The sequence below is a fragment of the Ceratotherium simum genome, chromosome 37 (genome assembly GCF_057802395.1).
Source record: "Ceratotherium simum simum isolate JZ-2026a chromosome 37, ASM5780239v1, whole genome shotgun sequence".
In the NCBI taxonomy this organism is placed as follows: Eukaryota; Metazoa; Chordata; class Mammalia; order Perissodactyla; family Rhinocerotidae; genus Ceratotherium; species Ceratotherium simum.
In genome coordinates this window covers 24,039,377-24,051,835 of record NC_141936.1, presented here as the reverse complement: position 1 = coordinate 24,051,835, position 12,459 = coordinate 24,039,377, and positions in this window count along the sequence as shown.

Sequence of the window (12,459 nt, the reverse complement as noted above, 5' to 3'; positions counted from 1 at the left end):
ATTGAATCACTAAGGACCTGTTCTCAATAAGCTCGTAAACTAACGGGGGAACTAAGAGACGTAGACTCATAAAATCAGTTAGAGATTGTGCATTGTTTTAATGACCAGAAGTGTTTCAAGGAGAAGTTACCATTTATAAGCTAAGATAGAGAAGTAGGTTATAGTAATTTTCTTGTTGCAGTTGTAACAAATTACCACAAACTGAGTGGCGTAAAACAACACAAATTTACTCTCTTGTAGTTCTAGATATCAGAAGTCTAACATACACATTACAGAACTAAAATCAAGCATCAGCAGGGCTGGTTCCTTCTGGAGGCTCCAGTAGAGAATCCAGTCCTTGCCTCTTCCAGCTTCTAAAGGCCACATTGCATCACATCACTCCACTCTCTGCTTCCATCTTCATATCACTTTCTCTCAATCTGATCTCCTGTGTCCCTCTCATAAGGACCTATGATTACATCAGGCCCACCTGGGTAATACAAAATAGTCTCCCCATCCCAAGATCCTTAACTAAATAACATCTGCAAATTCCCCTTTTGTCATTTAAGGTAACATTTTCACAGGTTCCAGGGATTACGACATGAACATGGACATCTCTGGGGCAAGGGGAACACTATTTAGCTACCACAGAGGCGTTCCAGGCCATGGAAGTTTCCTGATGAAAGGCATGGAAGCAGGAGGGGAGATCACCATTTGAGGAATGGCAAGGTAAGGGTTTATGCAATGGAAATGGGGAATCTCCATGTGTCTGATGAGACAAAATGCTACTTTTGGGGGTTGAAAACTCTATTTAAAGACAACTAGAACCAATCAAAACTACAGAGTAGAAGACTTCTTAAAAATTAACATGGCAGTAATGTACAGAATGATTTGGAATAGGAGTCTCAAATGTAAATGCTACAGGAGCCAACCAGGCACCTTAAATAGGTAAAGTGCTCTTAGAGTAAAGAGAACATAGACCTGGAAGAACCATAGAGGATAGGAGAATGCAGGCTCCATTCTGAAAGGGCCAGCAGTGGGCAACCCAAGCCATTTTCTGCGCTGAAGGATGTAGACCCAGTGGTATCATAGCATCAGATTTTTCAAAAGAAGTAAGAAACCAGGATTTTATATAACATCTCTCAATTTTTAAATATTAATAACTATTCAAAAGAATTTTCTGAAACATTGTGAAATTGAAACAAATATTACACTCAACATACACACAGCTGGCAGTTTGCAGCCTCTGGATTAGAAAAAGGCAAGACGAGTCAGCAGACTTCATCCAGTGTTCAGGGCCAGTCTCTATTCTATACGTGAAGTGTGACGGAGGTTAGGAACATGGTTATGGACTTAATCCCTAAATAGTCCTTTTGCTGATTGCCACACACCAAAATATTATCCACCACTATCATGTAGTTGAGGAAACAGAATATAGACATGAGAGGATAACTAACTCCAAAAGGTCAGCCATGCTAAATGTCAATGAGTGTTATATCAATAGCTGCTACAAGAATCAAAAGGACACTTGGCTAGTTTGGCCTGACAGAAAGCCTTGTAGAGAGCATATTTCCTGAAGTCTTATCTCAGTGATTTGGCCCCAATTCTTATGTGTACAATCAAATATCTTCATTCCTGTAGCAGACATGACTGTGGCCTACTTCATAGCCAATCCCATCCCTGACTTCTTACTAACAGAACCTTGATTCTGTGCAAGAATCTATATCCGTGTGTTTAGGGGAAGCTGGGCCCCTCCTCAATTCTGGAGGAAAATCTTGTTTAGTATAATCCAATCATGGCAACTCCATTTCTCTTCCCGGTGACCAGTTTTAGAATTTGTCCAACAATGCAGTTCTGACCATCAAGATGGGAAGGCAATTCTGCTGGCATAACTTGTAAGGGAGTTTTCTTTGCTCTTATAAAGGCACAGACACTCTTCCAGATGTAGGAGGTTTCTGTGCAATGTCTGGAGCTGCTGCACCCATTTTATGTCCATGCCAGGGCAAGCATGAGGACAAGAACCAACATGCTGAAAATGGCATGGCCAAAAAGTAGTATGAACCAGCGTCAGTGGTGATATTAGTTGCTAAAAGTTAAACATGGGAATATTACAAAAGGTGATGTGTGGCTGGTTCAAGAACCATAAGGAAGGAAATCCAAGACTTTCATAGAAATGTTCAAAATCAGGCCTTTTAGCAAAGCCAGCTTGGTGGGAAGAGCAACAAGAAAAGTGAGAAAGAAGAGAACAGTTGTACACAGTGAAGTGTGAAGGGAGTAATTAAGAGCAGAACTTGATGGTGAACCTCAATCTCAAGCTCGTGTGCCTGATGCACAATAAGCCAATCTTCAAGTGCTTGGAGATGGAGAAAATTTTATTCCAATTGGCCAAAATAAGAAGGTGAGAAGATAGGTTCTCTCAAATCTTCCTTAAAAGAAGAAGACAGCAGGGGGTCTTTATAGAGCTAAGGGGCTTGGGAGGAGGAGTTTCAGAGAAACAAAGGGGAAATCCGTGTTTCTTTCACTCCAGATAAGCCCTTGGGCAATCAGACTTCCAGGCATCAACAGCAGCTGGGGGCTGGTTATCTGATGATCATAACTTCCTGAAAGGCATTCTTTTTCTTCTTCAGAACAAGCTCATAAATCCTTGTGACCCTTGAGTCACCTCTCATGTTAAACAAGAAAACAGCAAATTAACAAGATTAACTTCTTTTCATCTGTGTCTGTGTTGGAAACAAGGTCAAAGGGTAATCATGTTCTTACTGAACATCTACAGTGACCCTCAGGTACCAGGCTTCAAACTGACTGCAGAGATTCCAGGCAGTAATAATCCAGAGACAGCAGGAAGACACCAAACACAGCAGCACACGAAACAGGCAATCTACACCTCCTTTGGGCCCCAAGGGCATTGCCAAGAGCTCACCAGTGCAGCTAGCCCAGCAATCTGGAGAGTGTTTAGTGAAAAAAGGAATGATATTTTAAAGAAAAATTTCAATAACTGTCTAGAGAACCATAAATGGTGTCACACTGAAACTCTGCTACTTGGTAACAACATCTGGGGACACTTAGTGAATGGGCAGGTTAATTTCCACTCATTTAGTAGCAAGTTTAGTTCTATCAACTCAAACTTTGAAATAACTGAGATTATAGGGGCCAAAGCGGGCATGGGCAATGATGAGCTAAATGATCAGACAGTGGGGTAGAACAATTGGGAGTACAAGTGGATGCACGGAGCAAAAGAATGAAGCCAAAAAGTTACTTTCATCTTAAGAGAATAATGAGATTGTTATGCAATTTATATAGAATAATTTGAGTGGAAAAAACCTTTTATCAATAAAATATGACTTCATTGAAGTATGACCTAAAGATCAGAAAATAAAAAGCTAAACTATGAAAATTATGGTCAAGTAAAGCTGATAGGGAATACTCTGCTAGAAACACAATTTGAGCACGCCGACTACATTTTTTATACATGACCCTCAGTAAAAAAGTATAGATGAATTCTCTGTCCCTGTTTATTGATAAATGAATATAAATTATTTTTATTAGCAAATGTATTATGTCTCAGTAACATGTATTTTATGAAGGTGCTGATATTGTTTGAAAGTCCAATGTAGCTTTAAGAAGCTATTTGTATTTAGGGGGAAACTCAGCAAATTACAACTGCTCGACAAGTTTCCAAATTCAAAGATAAATTGAATACTATTAATACTTAATACTATTTCACAGGGTGAAATGCAATCTATTTTAAGGACTACTTTACAAAAATTCCACCCTAGCAGGGGCCAGTGAATTACATTCTTAGAGAATTTGACCAGTTCAACGTAATTGCTTGCCTAAATACCAATGCTTCAGGTGTTTCATAAAATACAGTCATATACATGTATAAATTTTTTGACCATGTAAAAAAATATATTTGTATTCCTAAATATGTATTATCCTATTACCTACATCAGTGATTCTCAATATTTTTTCAGCTTTAACAGATATAATGGATGGTGTTCACATGTTCACATTACCATGGTTATACAGATTTTGCTGAAATAAAGAAATAAAGAATAAAGAAACAGCTGGGACATAAGCATTTTTAAAAAGTCCCATGGATGTTGTATAGAATTAAGATTCACATTCTTATTTACACTTTCTTTATCCTTACTTTCTTCCTTACTACAAACTTACCCGTTTGGTAAAATTTTTTAAAAATAATTAAAGTTGCAACTTACTAGGATTTAAATGATTTATAATCCCTCACATATTATCAATACGTTAACAATAGTTGCATTCCAAGGACAAGGCAGTGAGTTATGCACAGTTTCCACCTAGCTGATGAATTACAACTCAACTCTTTTTCTCCCATACCAGAAAACAGGTGCGAGAGATAGCCTCGAGTCCACCTTAATTTTTAACAAAAGGGAACTCATTTATAAATTTTGATATTCTTGTTAGTAACAAATGACCCATATCTGGTTCACAACCCTTTTTATCACAGATATATAAGTGTGGCTTGACATCATTTTTGAGAACCGCTAGCCTATTAAATGCAAACTAATATGGGTTTGCAAAGAAAAAAATTCAATTTAGTATGTTTGTGCCTTCAGTGAAAAAAAATGTGCTCAGCATAGTAATTCTGAATCATTATAGAACATGCATTTGGAGAGCAGGGTCAGTGTATATTAATAATTTTTCTTATTTTCTACCTCCCAAAGTCATTGCATTCATTCTACCTATGGGCCAGAGTTTAATGAAAACATGAAATGTTATTATAGGAGAAACTGCATAAGAAAATTCATTCATCATGCAGATCCTATGGAAATTTAAAGACTCTCATTCTGACCTTAATATGCAATTTCTAGCGTTCCTTGTGCCTGGTGATACACAATGGTAGGGGAGGTGCAGCAGGGAAGAAGTGGCTTAAAGGATTTAGGAGTTTGAGTTGATAGTAAAGCTCAATGTGAATCAACAGTGGCAGGAGGCAATCAAAAAATCTCACATATTCTTTATTAGAAATGTGATATTCAGAATGAGTTCTCTTCCCTGCCCCTCAGCCTATGACTGGATTAATATGTGCTGTTTAAACCTTGCCTTCTAGAATGGGATATGGACAATCAGGAGAGAATTCAGAGAAAAGCGACTGAGAGGGGCTTGAAATCCTGTTATAAAAGAACTGCTTGAGAACATTATGCTAAGTGAGACAAGCCAGCCACAAAAAGACGAAGATTGTGTGATTTCACTCATATTCGGTCCTTAGAGTGGTCCAATTCATTAAGACTGGGGCTCAGGGGAGGGAGAAAAGGGGAGTTGCCATTTAATGGGTACAGAGTTTCAGTTTTGCAAGATGAAAAGAATTCAGGAGATGGGTTGCACGAAATGTGAATGTACTTAACACTATTGAACTGTTCACTTCAAAATGATTAAGATGCTAAATTTTATGTTGTGTATTTTACTATAATTAAAAACTTAAAAAGAAATCTGCTGAAAGAACCAAGACTGTTTAATCAGAAAAGAGAAAGACTTGTGGGGCAGAAGATAGAGGGAAGAGGACTCTTAAGGAAGAGTCACTACGTGGAAAATAAATCAACTTATTCAGGTGACCTTAAGAAAATGCCAGCACCAAGTAGTATTAGCTACTGGGCTAGAAATCTTAGCTTAACATAAATAAGAATAATTCAACAGTGAGAATGTAAGGCAGAAAGATAGAATAAATGATTGATACTTGTGGTCCATGGTATTAGGTACTCTGGGCAATAATTCATGCCCCAAGAACCAGTTAGTAGCAAGGAACCAGTTGGTAGCAGTGATGTAGTATGCAAGAGCATTGGGGAAGGAGTCAGAAAATCTAAGTGTAAGCCCACCTGTGTCACTTATTAGCTATATTACTATCTTAACATACTTTAATATAGTTTAATGTCCTTGTCTTTAAATCAAGGGTTTGGAAAGGACTTCCAAGTTAAATGGCAACTGAGGTGGGCCTTTAACTCCACTCCACACAGATTTCTATTCAAATAATCAAAAGGGAAAGAAATTGTTTAGCCATGTCAGAAACTAGGAAATTTTTGGCAGACATAGTACACATGGGTCAAAGCAAAGGAAGACACCAAGATGCTACCAGCAACTCTTACCAGTGAGAGAGTATCTCAAGAGTAGAAAGGATCTTGGAGCATCACATCATCAAGCTAATAATGAATATAACTTAGAAGAGTTAGACCTGGATTCATGGCTAAGCCTGGGGAGAGATGGAAAGCATCACTTGGGACCACTTTGACACTGCAGAGCGACAAGAGATCAGCCGTCCAAGATTGTGGTTTGACTAAGCATATGCTTTTTCTCCTCTCTTTATTGAACCCCATTCAAAAGATGGTAAAGGACGAAAGACCCCTAAGATTAGACGCAGGCCTTCAGCAGATGAACTATTTCAACATAGTTCTAGAAGAGAAAATGCAGTTGGAAGAGTGTTGACAAATTAGACAAAATTGTGGAGGCTATAATCTAGAGTTTAAACAAAGTAGGATTCAGTGCAGCAGAGAGCTAATCAAGTCTCCAGACTTAACACAAAGAGCAGGTGAGAGAAAGGATAGGAGGGAGAGGGGAGGAAGACAATAGGGTAATTGCAAGTAAGTCTGTGTACACTACAAAAAAGTTGATTCACTTCCCACTCTACCCCACGTCCCCACACTTGCCTGTAGAGTATAGATAGCTGATAGTTACCTGCAACGAGAAAAAGAAAAAGCAGAGAGATCATTTCTAGACAAATTCTGTAGATCTTGGAATAACTAGGATAGCTCGTGAGTGTGTTAGTGCCCTTGAGTATACCCTCTTGATTCTGACACTTGGCAATAATAGATTGCTCCCTCAATCTAGTACATTCACTATATTATTTTTTTTCAATTTGAAAAAAAAGCCTGGCGTTAACTAATCTTACTCATATATATTGAGCTCCCACCCATCAGTCATTCTTTCTAGAATTCAACTCAATATTCAAAGAGAATATCCAGGAGCTGAGAAAAACCTATAACATTAAAGATGAAAACCAAGATAAATGACTCCCGATAAAATGGAAGCTATTTTGTCTCTTCGAAGATATTGGACACTGTGTGGAGAAAACAAGAATGAACATAGGATGGTGATTTTTAAGACTCTTATTTTTAATAATAAAACTGCAAGGAAACTTTTCACTACAATTTTAAAGTCAGGAACATTCTCTGGGGTTCCAAATTTATGTATTTTTTCCTCATTATTGTTTTAAACATCCTACAACTTCTAGGAAATATTCCCATATCTAGATAAACCTATCACTATGTTAATTCCAAATAAATCTATGATACTACTTGAGAAGAGATCAAGAAAAAAAACACACATTTTTAATATTTAGGAAAAAAAGCACCTAAAAATTAATATGTTTTTGAAATAAATTTTTCAATAGATAAGTTGGAAATAAGGCAAAGAAATCTCCCAGAAGGCAGAGTAAAGACAAAGGTATGGAAATTTTCAGAAAAAAGAAAGAAAGAAAGAAAGAATAAACCCAGGAGTTCAAATTTGGACTGATAGGCATATCAAGAAGAAGAAAAGAAAAGAATAAAGAAAATGTATATATTCTGTCTCGGGCCGGCCCCGTGGCTTAGCGGTTAAGTGCGCGCGCTCCACTGCTGGCTGCCCCGGTTCGGATCCCAGGCGCACACCGAGGCACTGCTTCTCCGGCCATGCTGAGGCCGCGTCCCACATACAGCAACTAGAAGGATGTGCAGCTATGACATACAACTATCTACTGGGGCTTTGGGGGGAAAAAATAAATAAATAAAATCTTTAAAAAAAAAAAAGGAAACTTTAAAAAAAAAAAGAAAATGTATATATTCTGTCTGCTATTTTTATTTATTTATTTTATTTTTGTGTGTGTGTGTGAGGAAGATCAGCCCTGAGCTAACATCTGATGCCAATCCTTCTCTTTTTGCTGGGGAAGACTGGCCCTGGGCTAACATTGGTGCACATCTTCCTCTACTTTATATGGGACACCGCCACAGCATGGTTTCACAAGCGGTGCATAGGTGCGTGCCCGGGATCCGAACCTGCGAATCCCGAGCCGCCATAGTGGAGTGCTGGCACTTTACCGTTGTGCCACTGGGCAGGCCATGTCTGCTATTTTTAAAAATACTTATCTGCACAACCTCATACTCAGAGATTCTGATTCAAGAGGTCAAGGATCAGACCCTGGCAGCTATAATTTCACGAGTGCCTCAGATGATTTTGATTTTAGTGCAATTGCTGCAGAAAGCTTTTACTATTTGGAATTATCTTCAATTGGAAGGTTAGGTAGAAGTAAATGTAGAGAAGAGAAGGAAATTGATAAACCAGAAAGCTAATGAGTACACTTCCCAAAAACATTTCTCCCATCCTCCATTCTTAAAGGCTATGAAGTTGCATCTGTGGGGAAACATAAAAGCTTATATTTCACCTCAAGGCTGAACAGAGGTGGTCCAATATCCTGCAGACTTCATGCTTTGTTTGTCTGACAAAGATCTCCTTGCAAAATGACAAGACTTGAGAAATACATATTAGAGAAGATGAAAAGTTACAAGAAAAGGATTTCCAGATAATAATGAGAAGATCAAAATATTGTGAAGAGGTTGGCTAGTGGAAAGACAGGAGGAAGTGGGCCTTCCTAGAACTATACAAGGATGCATCCTTTCCATTACAAGTAACCCAAATCTTCTGAAGGACCACTGATTGCCCTGGGCTTGACAGACAAGGAGGAATCAGGCCCTATCAAGTTTACAAAACTCTTTTCAAGACCAAATTTCTAGCTTCTTCCATTATGGCATGCTGCCACCTGGAAGAAACCCAGATTTTTTTTTTAAGTTTCTTCAAGAAAAGCTATGAATGCAATCATGAATAAGTGAATGGATTGTGGGAAGTTAATGGCTAACCATGGAGAAATTCTTTTAAAAGTATTAGAATGCCAGGTCCCAGCTTATGCTTTTATTAAAAAATAGTTATATATATTTGGATCAATGGTAGCTGACAATAAACAATACTAACAACAAAAATAATAGTTAATGCTATTAACCACTTTGTGCTGGGCTCTGTCCAAGGCCCTTACATGTGTGTCTACTTATTTAATCTCACAATAGTTCTGTGAGGGAGGTTTTAAGAGGTGAAGTAACTCCCCCAGGTTCAAGTTGGGGTCAGTGGCAGAGCAAGAATTTGAATCCATCAGTCTGGCTTCAGAATCCATCCTCTTAACCGCTAAAGTTATAAGCTTTAAGCTGACAATAGAAATGGAGAAAATACCATGCCAATATGACAGTGAGGTGATGGGGACATTAACAACTGTGACAAAAAAATAAAAATAGAAAAATAAGAGGGTAAATGATAAGAACAATCATTTTACTTTCAAATGTACTCGGCCACAATATGGGAAAATGGAGACAATTGTACAGCAAAATTATAGATATTATCTTAGGTTCCTCCAAGATTTGGTGGTATGGAATTTGTGGCTAGAATGTGGATAATGCAACAATCAGATCAAATAAAAAGAGAAAAGACCTATATGTAAAGAAAGTAGCAAACACTTTAAAAATCATCACATTTGAGAGTGGGACATTTGGTGGAGAACATTTAGGTGAGAATTAAATGAAAAATAAGTGAGAGTTTTGAGAAAGTAGAGGAAAGATTGTACAGACTGGCTATGGATAGTATATTCATAATACATATTACAAAACTCCCAAAATGTAGTAAGGATAGGCCATTCCCTTTGCCTTTTGGGAAGAAGATTCAGTGGAAAGGATATGGGTTCTGAGATGGTGCAGAACTGGGTTCAAATCCAAGATGCTTCATTTATCATTGTGACTCTATGCAAAATTACTTAATTTTCCTGATCTCATATGAAAAATAGGAATAATTCTCCTTAGTACATAATATTGCAATAATTAATCAAAATAACACATAAAAAATATAAGCCCATTAAATTTCAGTTCCTTTCTGCTAGAACTCTTGTTATGCTGAAAGTAGAGGCAGTAATAAACTTTTGTTGTCCTTGCTGCTCTCTCAAGATGGAGAAGGAGAAAAACTGCTATGTTTCACTGACTGCTGAACAATCCAGAAAACTGGGATCAAATTAGGAGAAAGGTAGAGTATTGTAGTGGTGAAAACATGACAGAACCTTGGGAAGATCTATCCACACAACCTTGGAATATGAAGATTCCAAGATATGGAATAATAATAAAGCAATACAGGTGTAAGATGAAAGTGAGCAATGGCATGTTCTATTAAATGCAAGTAACGTGTTTTTAGAGTAGGATCTGCTTCATACTATATTAAAATTTTCTTTCAATATTTATTTTTCCCTCTTTATTCCATAATTTGATAGCAATAGTAAATATATCTCTCAATAACCAATGGGTCAATGAAAAAAATCACAAAGGAAATTAGAAAATACTTTGATATTAATAAAAATGAAAACACGATGTACCAAAATTTATGGGATACAACTAAATCAGTAGTTAGAGGGAAACTTATAGCTGTAAATTTCTACATTAAAAGAAGAAATATTTTGAATCAATAACCTAACCCTACATCTTAAGAAAATAGGAAAAGAACAGCAAACTAAATGAAAAGCAAACAGAAGGAAAAAATAGAGATTAGAGTGAGTATAAGTGAAAGAGAGAATATAAAAATGAGAGAAAATCAATGAAACCAAAAATTGGTTCTTTGAAAAAAATTAACTAAATTGGCAAACCTCTGCTTAGACTGACCAAGAAAAAAAGAGAGAAGACTAAAATTATTAAGATTGAGAATGAAACAGGGGACATTACTACTCAGTTTACAAAATAAAAAGGATTTTAAGAGAATACTAAGAACAATCACATGACGAAAAATTGGATAACCTAAATGAAATGGACAAATTCCTAGAAAAACACAAACTACTGAAATTAACTCAAGAAGAAATTTGTTAAAAATCTGAACAGACCCATAATGAGAAAAGAGATTAAATTAGTAATCAAAGAACTTCTCACAAAGAAAAAGCCCATGTCCAGAGGTCTTCACTGGTAAATTCTACCACACATTTAAAGAAGGTTTAATAGCCGTCTTTCGCCAACCCTTCCAAAAAATGGAATAGGAGGAAAAACTTTCCAATTCATTCTATGAGGCCAGAATTACTCTGATAACAAAACCAAAGACATCACAAGAAAAGAAAATTATAGGTCAATATCTCCTATAAATATTGTCACAAAATTCATCAACACAATACTAACAAATGAAATTCAGCAATATATAAAAAGGATTATTTACCATGACTCAGTGGGATTTATTCCAGGGATGAAAGGTTCTTGGAATATATTAAAATCTATCAATGTAATAAACAATATTAATAGAATACAGGATAAAAAAAACACACGATCATCTCAATAGATGGAGAATAAACATTTGACAAAATTCAAAATCTTTTCATTACCAAAACACTCAGCAACCTAGAAATAAATGAGAATTTCTTCAACTTGATAAAAACATATCTACAAAAAAAAAAAAACCCACAGCTAGCATCATACTTAATGGTGAAAGACCGAATGTGTTCCTTCTAAGATCAAGATGAGAATGTCAACTCTTGATACTTCAATTCGACACTGTACTGGAGGTAATAGCCAGGGCAATTAGGCCAAAAAAATAAAAAATAAATAAATAAAAAGCATCCAGATGGAAAGAAATAAGTGCAACTATCTCTATTCACTTGACATTTTCTTATATATAGAAAATCATAAGAAATCCACAGCAAAACTCTTAAAGCTAATAAACAAGTTCAGCAATGTTGCAGGATACAAGATCAGTACACAGAAGTCAGTCTTATTTCTATATGCTAACAATAAAAAATCATAAAATGAGGTCAAGAAAACAATTCCATTCACAAGAGCATCAAAAAGAATAAAATACTTAAAAATAAATTTAGTAAAAAATGTGTAAGTCTTGTACATTGAAAAAACTACAAAACATCACTGAAATAAATTAAAGAAGAACTAAAGAAGTGAAAGACACTTCCCATGTTCCTAAGTTGGAAGACTTAATATCATCAATACGGCAATACTCCCCAAATTTATCTACAGATTCGATACAATCTCTACCAAAAGTCCAGCTGCCTTTTTTGCACAAATAGACAAGCTGATCCTCAAATTTGTATGAAAATGCAAGAGGCACAGAATAGCTAAAGCAATCTTGAAAACAAACAATGTTGGGGACCTCACACTTCCTAATTTCAAAACTTACTACAATCCTACAGTAATCAAGACAGCATGATACAGGCATAAGACTAGTTTTATAGATTAAGAAATAGAATTAAGAGTCCAGGAATAAATCTTTATGCTTGTAATAGATTGATTTTTGACAAGGGCACCAACAATTCAATGCAGAAAGAATAATCTTTCCAACAAATAGTGCTGATACAACTGGATAGCCACACAAAAAAGAATGAAGCAGTATACGTACCTAACACCACAGACA